Here is a 12,072-nt window from a genome sequence, read left to right on the forward strand (position 1 = left end):
ATTTTGCTTCTTTTCCTAGAAGGAAAAAAGCAAACAAACAAAAACAAACAAAAACACCCTCTCTGACTGGCAGAACACAAGCAGCCCAGATACTAATATTTATTCACATTGTTTTATATAAAAGTTGACCATTGAAAAGTAGCAGAGAGAGCTTTGTGGCCATGATGTTTGCCAAGGACCCCTGAAGGAACCGCCTTTAGTGGTCTGTCCTACCCTGTTAAATTAGGCTTCTGCCATTCTCAGAAGAGAAGCTCATGGGATCTGATTTGGTGAAGGATGTGGTAAGCGAGCAGTGAACTGTAACAGACGTCTCTCCCTGCTCCTACACACCTTAGGTGATCATTTCCAGGGACTTTGTTAGGGCTGGGGCTTGGTGTCATCTTTTCTCCTTGGCGGGGATTTTCCATCCAAGATGAGCCTCACGAAACAGTGACTGGTGTCATGAATTTCCGTGATAGGTGGAGAGATTCTCATCAAACTGGAAGATATTTTGACGTGAGTTTTTTGTGTGCTTTTTTTCTTTTTACTATTCAACTATTATTATTATTATTATTATTATTATTATTATTATTAGTCTAGAGGCTGGTATGGTTTCATATCAGGCTAATTCTTCTCCTGTGGCTGCAACTTCCCATGTGAATGCTAGTTTGTGTCCCATCTGCTGCACTTCCGATCCAGCTCTGTGCTAATGGCCTGGGAAGCAGTGGAGGATGGCTCAAAACTTTGGAACCCTGCACCTGTGTGGCAGACCCAGAAGAAGCTCCTGGTCCCTAGCCAGCCCGGCTCTGGCTGTAGTGGCCAGTTAGGGAGTGAACCAGTGGATGGAAGATTTCTTTCTCTCTCCTTTTGTCTCAGTAATTCTGACTTATAAGTAAAATTATATATATATAATTCTACTTCTGTGGAAAGCAGAGAGAAAGAAAGAGGAAAAGGAAGAGAAAGAGCTTCAATTCGTTGGTGCACTTTCCAAGTGGTCACAACATTTAGGGATGGGCAGGCGGAAGCTAGGAGCTAGGAACTTGAACCAGATTTTCTGTGTGGGTACAGGGACCAAACACTTGGTCCACCATCTTCCATCTCCCACAATGTGTATTAGAAGGAAGCTGGATGAGAATCAGAGTGGCCGAACTGACACTCCAATATGACCTATGTGTGTTCCAAGCAGTGTTTTGTGCTGCTGTGGCACAACATCTATGTGCTTTGTTTTAAGAGGGGGTTCTAAAGTCATTGTTCCAGAATAATATTTTTATGTCATCTTTTTGAAAAGTACAGTTTCTACCTACTGATTCATGATGACTCAGATGTCATTTGGCCAAGAAAAATAGACTTGAAACCTTCCAGAAATGGTCCTTTGTCAACTTTGCTATACAGATGAAGCTCAGCGTATATTTGTCCGATGGCATTACAAGCGTGACAGAGATAAGGGAAGACACGAACTCAGACGTTTCTGTTGACTTCCTGTTTATTTTCTTCTGTCCAATGATGCAATTTTCAGAAGGGTTTTGTTGATAATTGCCCTCTCTGATCCAGGTTCTCACTGGTTGGCCCCATTTGTCTCCTTGAACTCTCTGTCCCTGGTGCCTTAAAGGTCAGCACACATTAGAGATTCAGCTTTCTCAGGCAACCCACTCCTTCCTTCCTTCCATCCTGTTGTAGCATGATTTGCAAACTGGAAAGAGCCACTTGGAGGCTGGTGCAGCGCTGTCCGATAGTTCCATGTTCCATGTTTCTGACTGCTCTGTGTGTGTGTTCCTGATGAAGCTCTCTCCTCCTTATACAATAGGTCCTTTCCCGTGTTCCATTTATGTTTTAACCATGCTTTTACATTGCAATCCACTGAATGCTTTCAAAACAACCCTGAGCTCTAAGCTAAATTCCTAGAAGCTCTGATTCACTGCCCAAGCCTAGGACCCTGCCCTCAGTGCTGTGTTAAAAGATCCCCCCAGATGGTTTGGATGTGGAATCCAGGTTGGCAATCACTGATGGCATTGAGAAAGCCTCTCTCGGGGAGTTTTTAAAGGAAATATTTGAAGAGAGAGAGAGAGAGCACAGAGGAATGACTGGACTGTCTACTGCAGAGAAATACCATTTACTGCGTTTAAAAATCTCCCCTCTGTTGATTTTAATCCCAATACGGCAAATATGAGCAAAGATTTAGAGTAAAGCTTTAGGACAATAAGAATCTCTTGACTTCCAGAAACTCACCCATGGACTAGAGCAAATGCAGGTTGCTGCCTTACTCTCTAGGTAGTTCAACAGCAAGACCTAAGGAGGCACAGCACTGAGGGTTGGGTGGAGGTGGGAGATAAAGGCAGCTTTTCCGAAGAAGACAGTTGGCCTGGGTCTGCAAGGCTGGATGTAACTCACAGAGATGCACCATTGTCCACCTGCCAGTTCAAGGGTCATGCTTCTCCACTTGTTTCAAAGAAACCAAGAGGAAACTGGGAAGTGCCTGTAGGTCTGCGTGTCCACTGGCCTCAACAGACACATGTTTTTGGTACTATTAGCCATGAAAACACAAGCCCCCCTGGACATCTCATGAGCAGCCTCTTCCTGGGAAAAGACAGGCAGAAGGAGCTAACTGTTAACTAGGTCAAAGGCTTTCTGATGAAAAGGGATTGGTTGTTCAGCAGAAAGTTGGCAGATTACTTGACCCTATATACAAGATCATGTAACTTAGGCTTGCTTCCCTAGTTACTAGCCATTTACAATCAGGAACCAACTTAACAAAACCACAAAGGGCCAGGAGTCACAAAGTGAAGGTGAGACCCCCATCTTTTCCCACAATGGCAGTGCGGTCAACTGAAGGTTGGAGATGCGTCACAAACCCCACCCCTTGCATCAAGCTGGCTCCTGATCCTACACTGGGGTGGGAGGTCCATCCTCTGCACATTGGGATTTTAAACAAACAATAATTTGTTCATTGTCTGTGAAGACGTCAAGAGAAGCGCTTTAGTGTGTCAGTTTGCATGATCCTGCGTCTCAGCCTCAGCTTCTGTCCAGATCTGACTCCACGTGTAGTAGCCTCCGGATGCCTATGGAATAAAGTGCAGACAAACATTCCCCAGGGTGCCTACAGGTTTCTAGAGTAATCTCAGAGAAGCGTCTGGCTTTGCAATTCTGAAGACTCCAGAGTTCTAGTTAGGCTCCACCTCAACAGTCATGTTGGAATGTATGTCCTGCATGTCATGATAATGGATCTGAGACTAGGGCACATAGGGATGATTCAAGAACAAATTACGCATAGCAAGATCTCCGGTTGTCCAGAGAGGGCGATTTAGGGAGCTTGCACTTCGTCGTCTTCATCATGAAGCTGGTGTGTCGGATGTCATCATCTTCGCGGTACTTACTGCACAGACCTTGTGTAACACTGCCTGAGTTTCCTCTCTGTGCTGCACCATGTGCTACTCATGAACCATATGTGGCAGGCACAATTAAACAGCTGAATTTTAAATATTTCTTTATTTCAATTATTAATGCAGGCACAAGTGGCCAGTGATGACCCTAAGGGGTGCAACAATTACACAGTCTCTTTAAAATTCTCATTCTCCTCAAGTTCCAAACAGGCATGCTCAGGTCATTTCTTAGCACCTGTAATCATAGAGGCCCAGGCTTTTTTTTTTTCCTTTCCCTGTTGTATTTCTCCAGTTCTCAGTCTTAGAATTATAGGCTGTTTCTGTCCTGGAAATCTGACAGTCTCATGTTTATGAAACCTGCCTAAGACACTCTAATTATAATACTTTATTGGAGGGTGATTCTGCCAGCCTTGTTTAGATCATCTGTGTTTTTAGTTTTGATCTTAAAAGAGCTGTAAAAACAGTGTTTTGTCAAAAGAGAAAAATTAGCTGCAGATGGAGTGGTCGGGATTATAAACAATTCCAAGTCCTGGAAATATTGGGCTAAGGGAAGTTAGAGCGGTAGGTCCAAGTCATCAAGGAGAGAATTGGCTCTGGAGAACTTTTAATTGGGCCTAGCTTTCTTCTAGAGGTCATCGAGTGGTTTCCCTGAAGGCATGAAGATTTTTTTCCCTGAGAATAGATTCCCCCCATTGTCAGTCACGTCTCTACTATGGTCTCCGAGGAAGTCTTCAGGCTGGTTTGCTGCAATTTAAATCCACAGAAAAACCATGAAAAAAAAAATCCAATGTTTTCTCTAAAATATTAATTTCCTTGCTCCGGGCTTCTGTGGGCTTTGGCTGGAAACTTAATCTGTGCGGCTCGACGGTTCATTGTGTGTCAGTCACTGGAATGGGGCTTAGTGAGAATTACTCCATGCCTTAGGAGTCCAAGCAGCCTCACTTGTTATAAAACAGCCTTTTATCTTAGGCTCAGGGATTTGCATTTTGGGAGGATGTGCCAGCTGACTTGAGCCCCTGCAGGTCTCAGCTTGTTGTATACCTTGTTCGGTCCATATCGCTCACTTCTGGAACCTTCTGCTGCTGCTGCCACTCACAGCTGAGAGGTTTACCCCGTAACTCCAGTCCTTGTCCCTTAGGTCTCCTGCCCATGTCTTCACAGACTCACTCCAGCAGCTAATCGACTAATACAAGACACGCTCCCTTGGCAGTTAGATGAAACTTTAATTATCAGTGGCATCCAGGCCAGGAGTCACACCCCTTTCCTATGAGATGGCTTTTGAGCTCTACCTTACTTCTGGCGGGACCCTGACCACTTTCGTTTCCAGATCTCCCAGAAGCATAGGAATCTAGGGAGTTTGGGGATCCCTTTAGGTCAACATTATACCATGAATATCTTGCGATGATAAAAATAATACTTCGATTGTCGTGGGTGGCCGCACGTGGTAATGCAGTCCCTTGACACTGAACAGGCGATTTCCTGTGGTTGTAGGTCAGGTGTACTGAAATACCACCGGTCCATGTGTGTACAAGGTGGCTGTGTGACAGTGCATCTAGTTGTGACCTTAGCTTCAGAGGGTCGAGTCTCAAGGAAGCTGTGGCTTAAAGGGGGCTCCCTGGCCCTCCAATCCTGAACTAGCTCTTGTCAGGAAAGAAACTGGCTTTGACTTCTAAAGTGATTTCCTTTGGTTGCTGATTCCCATCATTCAGACCCTGAGCCTTAATCTTAAAAAAAAAAGGACAAAAATCGTTGCTCTATTCACATCTTGTATATATGAATAATTTTATAAATTGTTCTAGTCCCTCTGTGTGTGTGTATCTGCATTCCTCATCTAGCAGTTACATATATGCATCTATTTTTTAACAGAAAAGGGGAATTAATGAAAAAAGTAGATATCTTGGAACTTAAGGATGAGATAAGAAAACTTGGCTTTGGAGTGTGGAGAGATATAGCGAGCCAGCAGTGACTGTTCACTGGGTGACAGTAAGCATGGACCAAACAATGCTGCAGGTTGGCAGAGGGTAGCAGCAAACTTAAAAAGCTCGTGTGTGCAAGTTAACAGATTCTCCTGAAAACTCAGGGATGGGTTCTAGGGTAGGGCCAGAAAGGGATGATGGGTTTTGACAATTGTAAAAAGAGTTATCAAGAGTGACCTCATTGATAAGTGTTCAGGAGAGGTTAGATTCAAATCCAGGATGAAGAGGACACATCGGGGATGAGAACGTTTTTGTTTGAGGAATCAGCAGGTTCCCTAAGGCTGAGTGTGCTGGCCATCTCTTCCCGCTTGCTGCATCACCACCATGGCCTCTCCTCTTGGCTTCTTGCAGTAAAATTCACATTTTGTAGACTTATTTTTACACTGGAATCCACAGAAATTGAGTCGGTGCAGCATCTACAACTATCAGTGAAAAGACTAGACGAAGAGTGACAAGAGACTGTGAAATGTAGTCGCAGTATACCTTCTCGATGGCATCCGGTCATGCAGCATTTAAACATCTTTACTCCTACTCCAACACCAGGTGAACTTCGTGAATCCGATTATTTGAATGGGGGACACGTTGGAAGCACTTACCTTAGGTGCATAGCACAACTTTTATTAAAAAAAAAAAAAGTCTTGTGAAGTGCAAGATGTTATAGCTTGACTTTCATTGCAAGATAGTTCAAAGCATTTCAAAGTTTAGGTTATTTAACCCACCCTATCCTTAGTACTACATGTTATATCCGTACAAATATGGCCATTTCCCGTGGACAGAAGGATCCAGCTGGTATCCAGCAGCATGTTAGAAAACTTCTGCTCAAGGCTGATCGGTGGCTCTTGAACATGATTTGTGCCTCTCATGCTCCACACTGGAAGCTAGAATCTATTTTGTCTCTTACAGCCAGCTGAACATACAACAATCATGATGGAAATGTCTTTCTTTCTTCTCACTTGGGTGGTTTCCTTGTGACCTTTCAAATGTATGTTAAAAATTCATCTGCACTGCGGTTGTATTAAGGGGTGGGATCCTTGAGAGGTGAATGGGTTAGTCCCACGTGAAAAGCTAGGAGTCACAGTCATGTGACTACCTTTCTGCCATCTGCCGTGCATGGCAGCATCCGGCAGTAAGGCACCTTCTTGGGAGCAGCGAACTTAGCAGGGAGCCCCTCACTCCTAATGCCACTGCCTGCCACTAAGTGATCTTGAGCTTCCAGCTTCCAGAACTGTGAGAAATAAATTTCTGTTCTAGCTAAATTACCCAGGGTTGAGTATTTTGTTAAAGCAACGCAAATGGAGGAGGCTGGCACCAATTTTAGTGGGCTTCTGAGGTCTTCGAGGAGAGCTGATTTACTCATTGGGAGGTCACATCATGGCCACCCTCCTGGCCAGGGCCCCTTCATGCTATTTACTGCAAACAACATAAGGTCATGACAGAAGTGAGTAATGCCCAGGAAAAACAACTCAACCGTACACTGTGAGAAAACAAGCAAAACTGCCCAGTTTAAGGGCAGATTCTCAGATTTCCTTTCAAATTTCCTGCCCTTTATTGTCCTTTCTTGAAGTCTTAACAATGTAGGAGACTTGTTTCTTTTTCATTGCACTTCCTCTGCTTGAAAAAAAAAAAAAAAACACCAAGGGAGAGGTTTCAAGCTTTTGGTATTATCTTACAAACCAGAGGGAATCCGGCCTTGGCTTTTTGTCTTCTTAAGCCAACCTGGCAAGGGTCACTTGATTGCTACTGATCTGTTGGAAATCTCCCTCAGATCTTTTCAAAGTGGATCAATGCTTTCACATGAGTTTGAAACTACACTAGGAGTTGTCTCCACTTTCATTTCCTTAACACCAACCTGATTTCTTGATTTGCATTTGGGGGGAAAATCAACCATGAATAGATGGTATGGTGGAAAGAACTTGACTTTGAAGATTGGCTTTTTAATTCAGCCAATATGTATTGAGTTCCTACCTTGTAATAGCTGTCCATCGTGGAACAAGAGAGCTCACAGTCCCTGCCTCCTGTGGCCAGTTAGGCTTTTGACTGTGCCAGTCTCAGCATTTTATACTTGAACACTCTTTGGAGAAACAACATCAAGGATAGTTTCACACCCATCCATGAGACATCCTCAAGGCACTGCTCATGCAGCAGGATGTTTTTATACAATCATGCCTGATTTTATTATCACATATCATTCAAGCTGAGCCTAGCGAGTGTATTCAGAGTCATCGCCAAGGCACCTCTAAAGCTGAAAGCTGTTTGTTTTAAACTCTTGCGGCCAATGTCTTTGCTCTAGGTCAGTTTCCTCCACACCCCCCCAAAAATTAGAGGAAATGCCTATGAAGTCTGTATGGAAAGTGGTCCTTTGTCACCTGACATGGTTTTCCTTCCTTTTGACCTCATGGTACGCAAATGACACTGTGCAGTGCTGTTCTTGTGCTTGCAAACTTGGCAGCTGCAATGATCAAATTTAAGTTTGTGTGTGTGTATGTGTGTGTGTGTTGGGCAGAACATGGTTCCGAAACTGCAAGCTAAGGCATTGTAAAGACTGGATTCTTGCATGGCTGAGAAAATCAGCCAAGTGTACACTAAATGTTCAGGTTTGATGAACCTGAAGTCAGATTTCTTGTAAACAGATCATTGCATCTCATTCCATTTATCCAGGACTGACAGGTTTAAGCTGAACACATTGGGGTTGTTCTGCTTTCCTGGTGTTTGGAGCTGAATTGTGCATAAGTGAAAGGAACTTTAACATTGTCATACTCAGTCCACCTATTTGAGGGGAGAACAGGTGTAAAAGAGGGTTTTTTTTAAGATTTATTTATTTTTATTGGAAAGACAAATTTACAGAAAGAAGGACAGACAGAAAAATCTTCCAGCCTCTGGTTCACATCCCACGTAGCTGCAATGGCCAGTGCTGAGCCAATCTGAAGCCAGGAGCCAGGAGCTTCTTCTGGGTCTCCCATGCAGCTGCAGAGTCCTCAAGGCTTTGGGCCATCCTTGACAATTTTCCCAGGCAAGAAGCAGGGAACTGGAAGGGCAGTGGAGCAGCTGGGACTCAAACCTGCACCCATATGGGATCCTAGCACATTCAACGCGAAGACTTTACCCACTAGGCTACCACTCCAGGTCCATAAAAGGGGCTTTGTAAGTGCCCATGAACATAAAGTTGGCCAGTGGTTTTCAGGGCTTCTTTTTTTTAAGATCTATTAATTATTATTATTTTTTTAAATTTTAATTAGAAAGCCAGACTTACAGAGTGAAGGAGAGACAGAGAGAAAGATCTTCCATCCCCCGATTCACTCCCCAAGTGGCCACAACAGCCAGAGCTGAGCCAATCCAAAGTCACGAGCCAGAAGCTTCTTCTATGTCTCCCACACGAGTGCAGGGTCCCAAGGCTTTGTGCCTGTCCTTGACTGCTTTCCCAGTCCATAAGCAGGGAGCTGGGTGGGAAGCAGAACTGTAGGATTAGAACCGGCTCGGGGCTTTTTTTTTTTTTTTTTTTTTTTTTAGGATTCCATTATTTCAAAGGCAGAATGTCAGAGAGAGGAAAAGAGGGAGAGAAATCCTTCATTTGCTGGTGCACCCCTAGATAGCTGCAAGAAGACTGCACCAAGGCATGGCCAGGAGCCAAGAATTCCATATGGATCTGCCAGGTCCTTGGCTATTGAGCCATCATCAACTAGATTGGCAGGTGCAGTAGCAGGCAGCTGGATGGGCACTTCAGCTGGCAACTGTGTGGAATGATGGTGTCTGAAGCATGGCTTTACACAACACGTTGCAATTGTCAACTCCTGAGCCGTCTTCTCACTGTGCCCTGCTTGCATTGTCTCATCACGATGCATTTCAATCCCGCCACAACCCTACAAAGTCATTTTATGTGCTTATTCGAGAGGCAGAGCTTCAGGAAGAAACAGAGAGCTTCTAACCTCTGGCTCACTCCATAATTATCCACAATGGCTAGATCTTGGCCAGGCTGAAGTGAGAAGCCAGGAACTCAGTGCAGGTCTCCACACAGCTGGCATCACCGCAGCCTCCCAGGGTGTGCATTAGCGGGAAGCTAGAGTTGGGAGCAAGACGTGGGATGCTAATGTGCCAAGGTGGCACACAGATGTCTTAGCCGGTATCCTGACCCCAAGGCGAAGTGTCTGGCCCACATTATCAATTTTTACATGAGGAAATAGCTTTGAGAAGAGGAAATGAAAAAGTCCTGTTTGCCACATCTCTGAATAGAAATTCATGGAAAATGCAATGAAAGGGTGTTTATTTTGGAACCTGTACCTGAGAAGAGTCTTCAAAAAGTTTATGGAAAAAATGAATATTATGAAAAAAAAAACACATGGATTTCAAAAACTTCTTTGTGCCTAAATAAATTTCTTTCAATTTGATGTTTCCACAGTCTTTTTGCAATACCTTTATACTTAAAAATCTAATAACGTTTTCGGCCGTTATTCTTTTAAAAATCCCTCGGCAGCTGCGGATCAGAGAACGCCATTTTAGCAAGACAGACAAGCCAAATTTTTTCAGTATTATAGAATTTCATAATCGTAAGGTGCCTTATTGCCTCCCCACCGCTGCGTGTTAGATTTGCTCATTTTATTCATCCTATTGCCAAATCACAAAGGAAGTGTCTCAAAGCTGGAACAGATCAGCCCTTGCCTGGCAAATACGCCAAAGTCAGCAAAGGACCTGAAAATTAAACTTGATTCTCAAGTTACTGTTTATTTGCAAACCCTAAACTAGTGATGAACAATATTTTAAAAACAGACTAGCTCAAACATCCAAGTACTGTGGGGAACTTCAACATAACTCTGATTGATTCTGTGGTATCACCCGGCACACACTGGAACATGGAAACAAAAAATTTATGATTGCATTTCAATTTGTCTATTCACTCAAATTTTCCTGACGGCCATTTTGTAACTCAACAAACTCAACAAAGTGGTGCTTTCTGTTGATGAGTAGGGATACATGTGGCAAACTCTTAATTATCTTGTACTTTTCTTCAGTGCCAGAGCCAACACCATCTTCCTTCTCCTGTTAAGTCAGTGTTGTGTCTCGCTTTGTATTTCCACATGTGCTTCACACACGTATGTTTGCTCTTCGGTTGGATCCTGAAGGGCCCCGTTTCCTAGATCAGGAGCGAGGTGTCTCGGGAGGTTAGTGGCTTGCCTGTTGGCATACAGAGAAAACAGCAGAGTGGTACACTCAGGTCTTGGACCTCAGAGTTCTTGGGTTTCCTCGTGAAGCACTTTTGATTACGCGTCTCTCATAGCAGATCAAACCATTCCAAACAGCCTTCTGCAAGGAACCTTCTGCTCCTCCTCCCCTCTCCATACTCACTTGGCTCCCAGGGGCCACACTGACATTGCTGCCTCACTCTTTTGGCATGGAGATACCTGCTTTATGGCTGAGTGTCAGGTGTGCTCCCCTGGGACCACTGGCCTCATCTCTGTGTAGCCTGCCATGTTGCGAACTTGGAATCTTCAGCCCCTTTTTAAAGGTGCCTTTAACCATTCGTTTCCCCAGTACTAAAATAATAATGACCAAATGTCCTGGTTTTTTTTGTGTGTGTGTGTGTGTGTGTGTGTGTGTGTGTGTGTGATGATGATGAAACGAAATACTCATCGCAACACTTAGAATTCAACTAAGCATGGGGTCTGCATTCAGTCAACGGTGATAATGGCAATAGTTACTATTACCACACAGATCTAAGTTCCAAAGTCAATGACCTCTTCCCTTAAATGAAAGTGTGATTATCCACATGAGGGAGTTAAATGCCCTTTAGAAAACACCCATATTACGGAGTTAAATCATGACATTTTACATTCCAGTTGAGTCTCTACTATTAGGAGGTAGAATAGAATGACCAGATTAAACTGTGGTTAATTGTAACTATTTGAGTGGCCGCAGGCAGAGAGTATATGATATGAAGGGGTTGGAGGGATGAGACGAACATGAGGATGTAGGCAAACATCCTCCCATGCCATCGGCTGTTTCCATGGAGTGATGTAGACCTGCTGGGGCCAGAGGCTTGTGTTAGACGGAGTGCAGATCTGGCTTCACATACGAAGTATCCTGATCTTGAGACGTGATTCGGGGGCAGACTTTGAAACTGGTGGTTAAGAAGTTGATTGGGATGTAAGTGCTTGAGTTTGATTCCCAACTTCAGCTTCATGATTCTGTTTTGTCCTAACGCTGACCTTGGGGATGGTTCAAGTAGCAGGCTTCCTGCCAGCCAGCTCCCAGCATTAGAGTGACCTGTACTCAGCCATGTGGACAGTTTAGGGAGTGAACCACTGGATGGGAGGTCTCTGTTTCTATCATCAACAGAGATAAATAGGAGGAACAAAACTTGGTTCACATTTTGGACTTAACCCAGCTTCCATGGCCGCCTGTAGCAGTCTCTGCTTGAATGTCTCCCAGCCCTGTCTCCTCACAGCATATCTGGGGGTCAGAAACTGCATCTGGGACCTTATTGCATCCTCTGTAAAGGGCTGCTTTCTCTCAGCCCAGCAGCATCTCCAGCTCTTTTTACGAAGGGGATATGGAAATCTGTCTGCTTTGACCCATATTTACACTTGAGTAATAAAACTGTAATTGGAAAACCTTTCCAGCACCAGGGCACAGTGGCACATTTGCAAAGGCATCGGGGGAGTCCTCATAGAGAAATTTATCAGTGAATATCCAGGTCTCGCAGGAAATTAACATCCCAACCAAACTCCAGTTTAGTTAATGCAAATGAT

The 12,072-nt window shown here is 44.1% G+C and overlaps 1 protein-coding gene across 2 annotated transcripts in view; it reads left to right on the forward strand.

Annotated features, from left to right (window-relative positions):
* TGFBR2 (transforming growth factor beta receptor 2) overlaps positions 1–12,072 on the forward strand; it is a 78,000-nt gene that overhangs the window by 15,151 nt on the left and 50,777 nt on the right. The window lies entirely within an intron of this gene.

Source organism: Ochotona princeps, chromosome 30 (genome assembly GCF_030435755.1).
Source record: "Ochotona princeps isolate mOchPri1 chromosome 30, mOchPri1.hap1, whole genome shotgun sequence".
Classification (NCBI taxonomy): Eukaryota; Metazoa; Chordata; class Mammalia; order Lagomorpha; family Ochotonidae; genus Ochotona; species Ochotona princeps.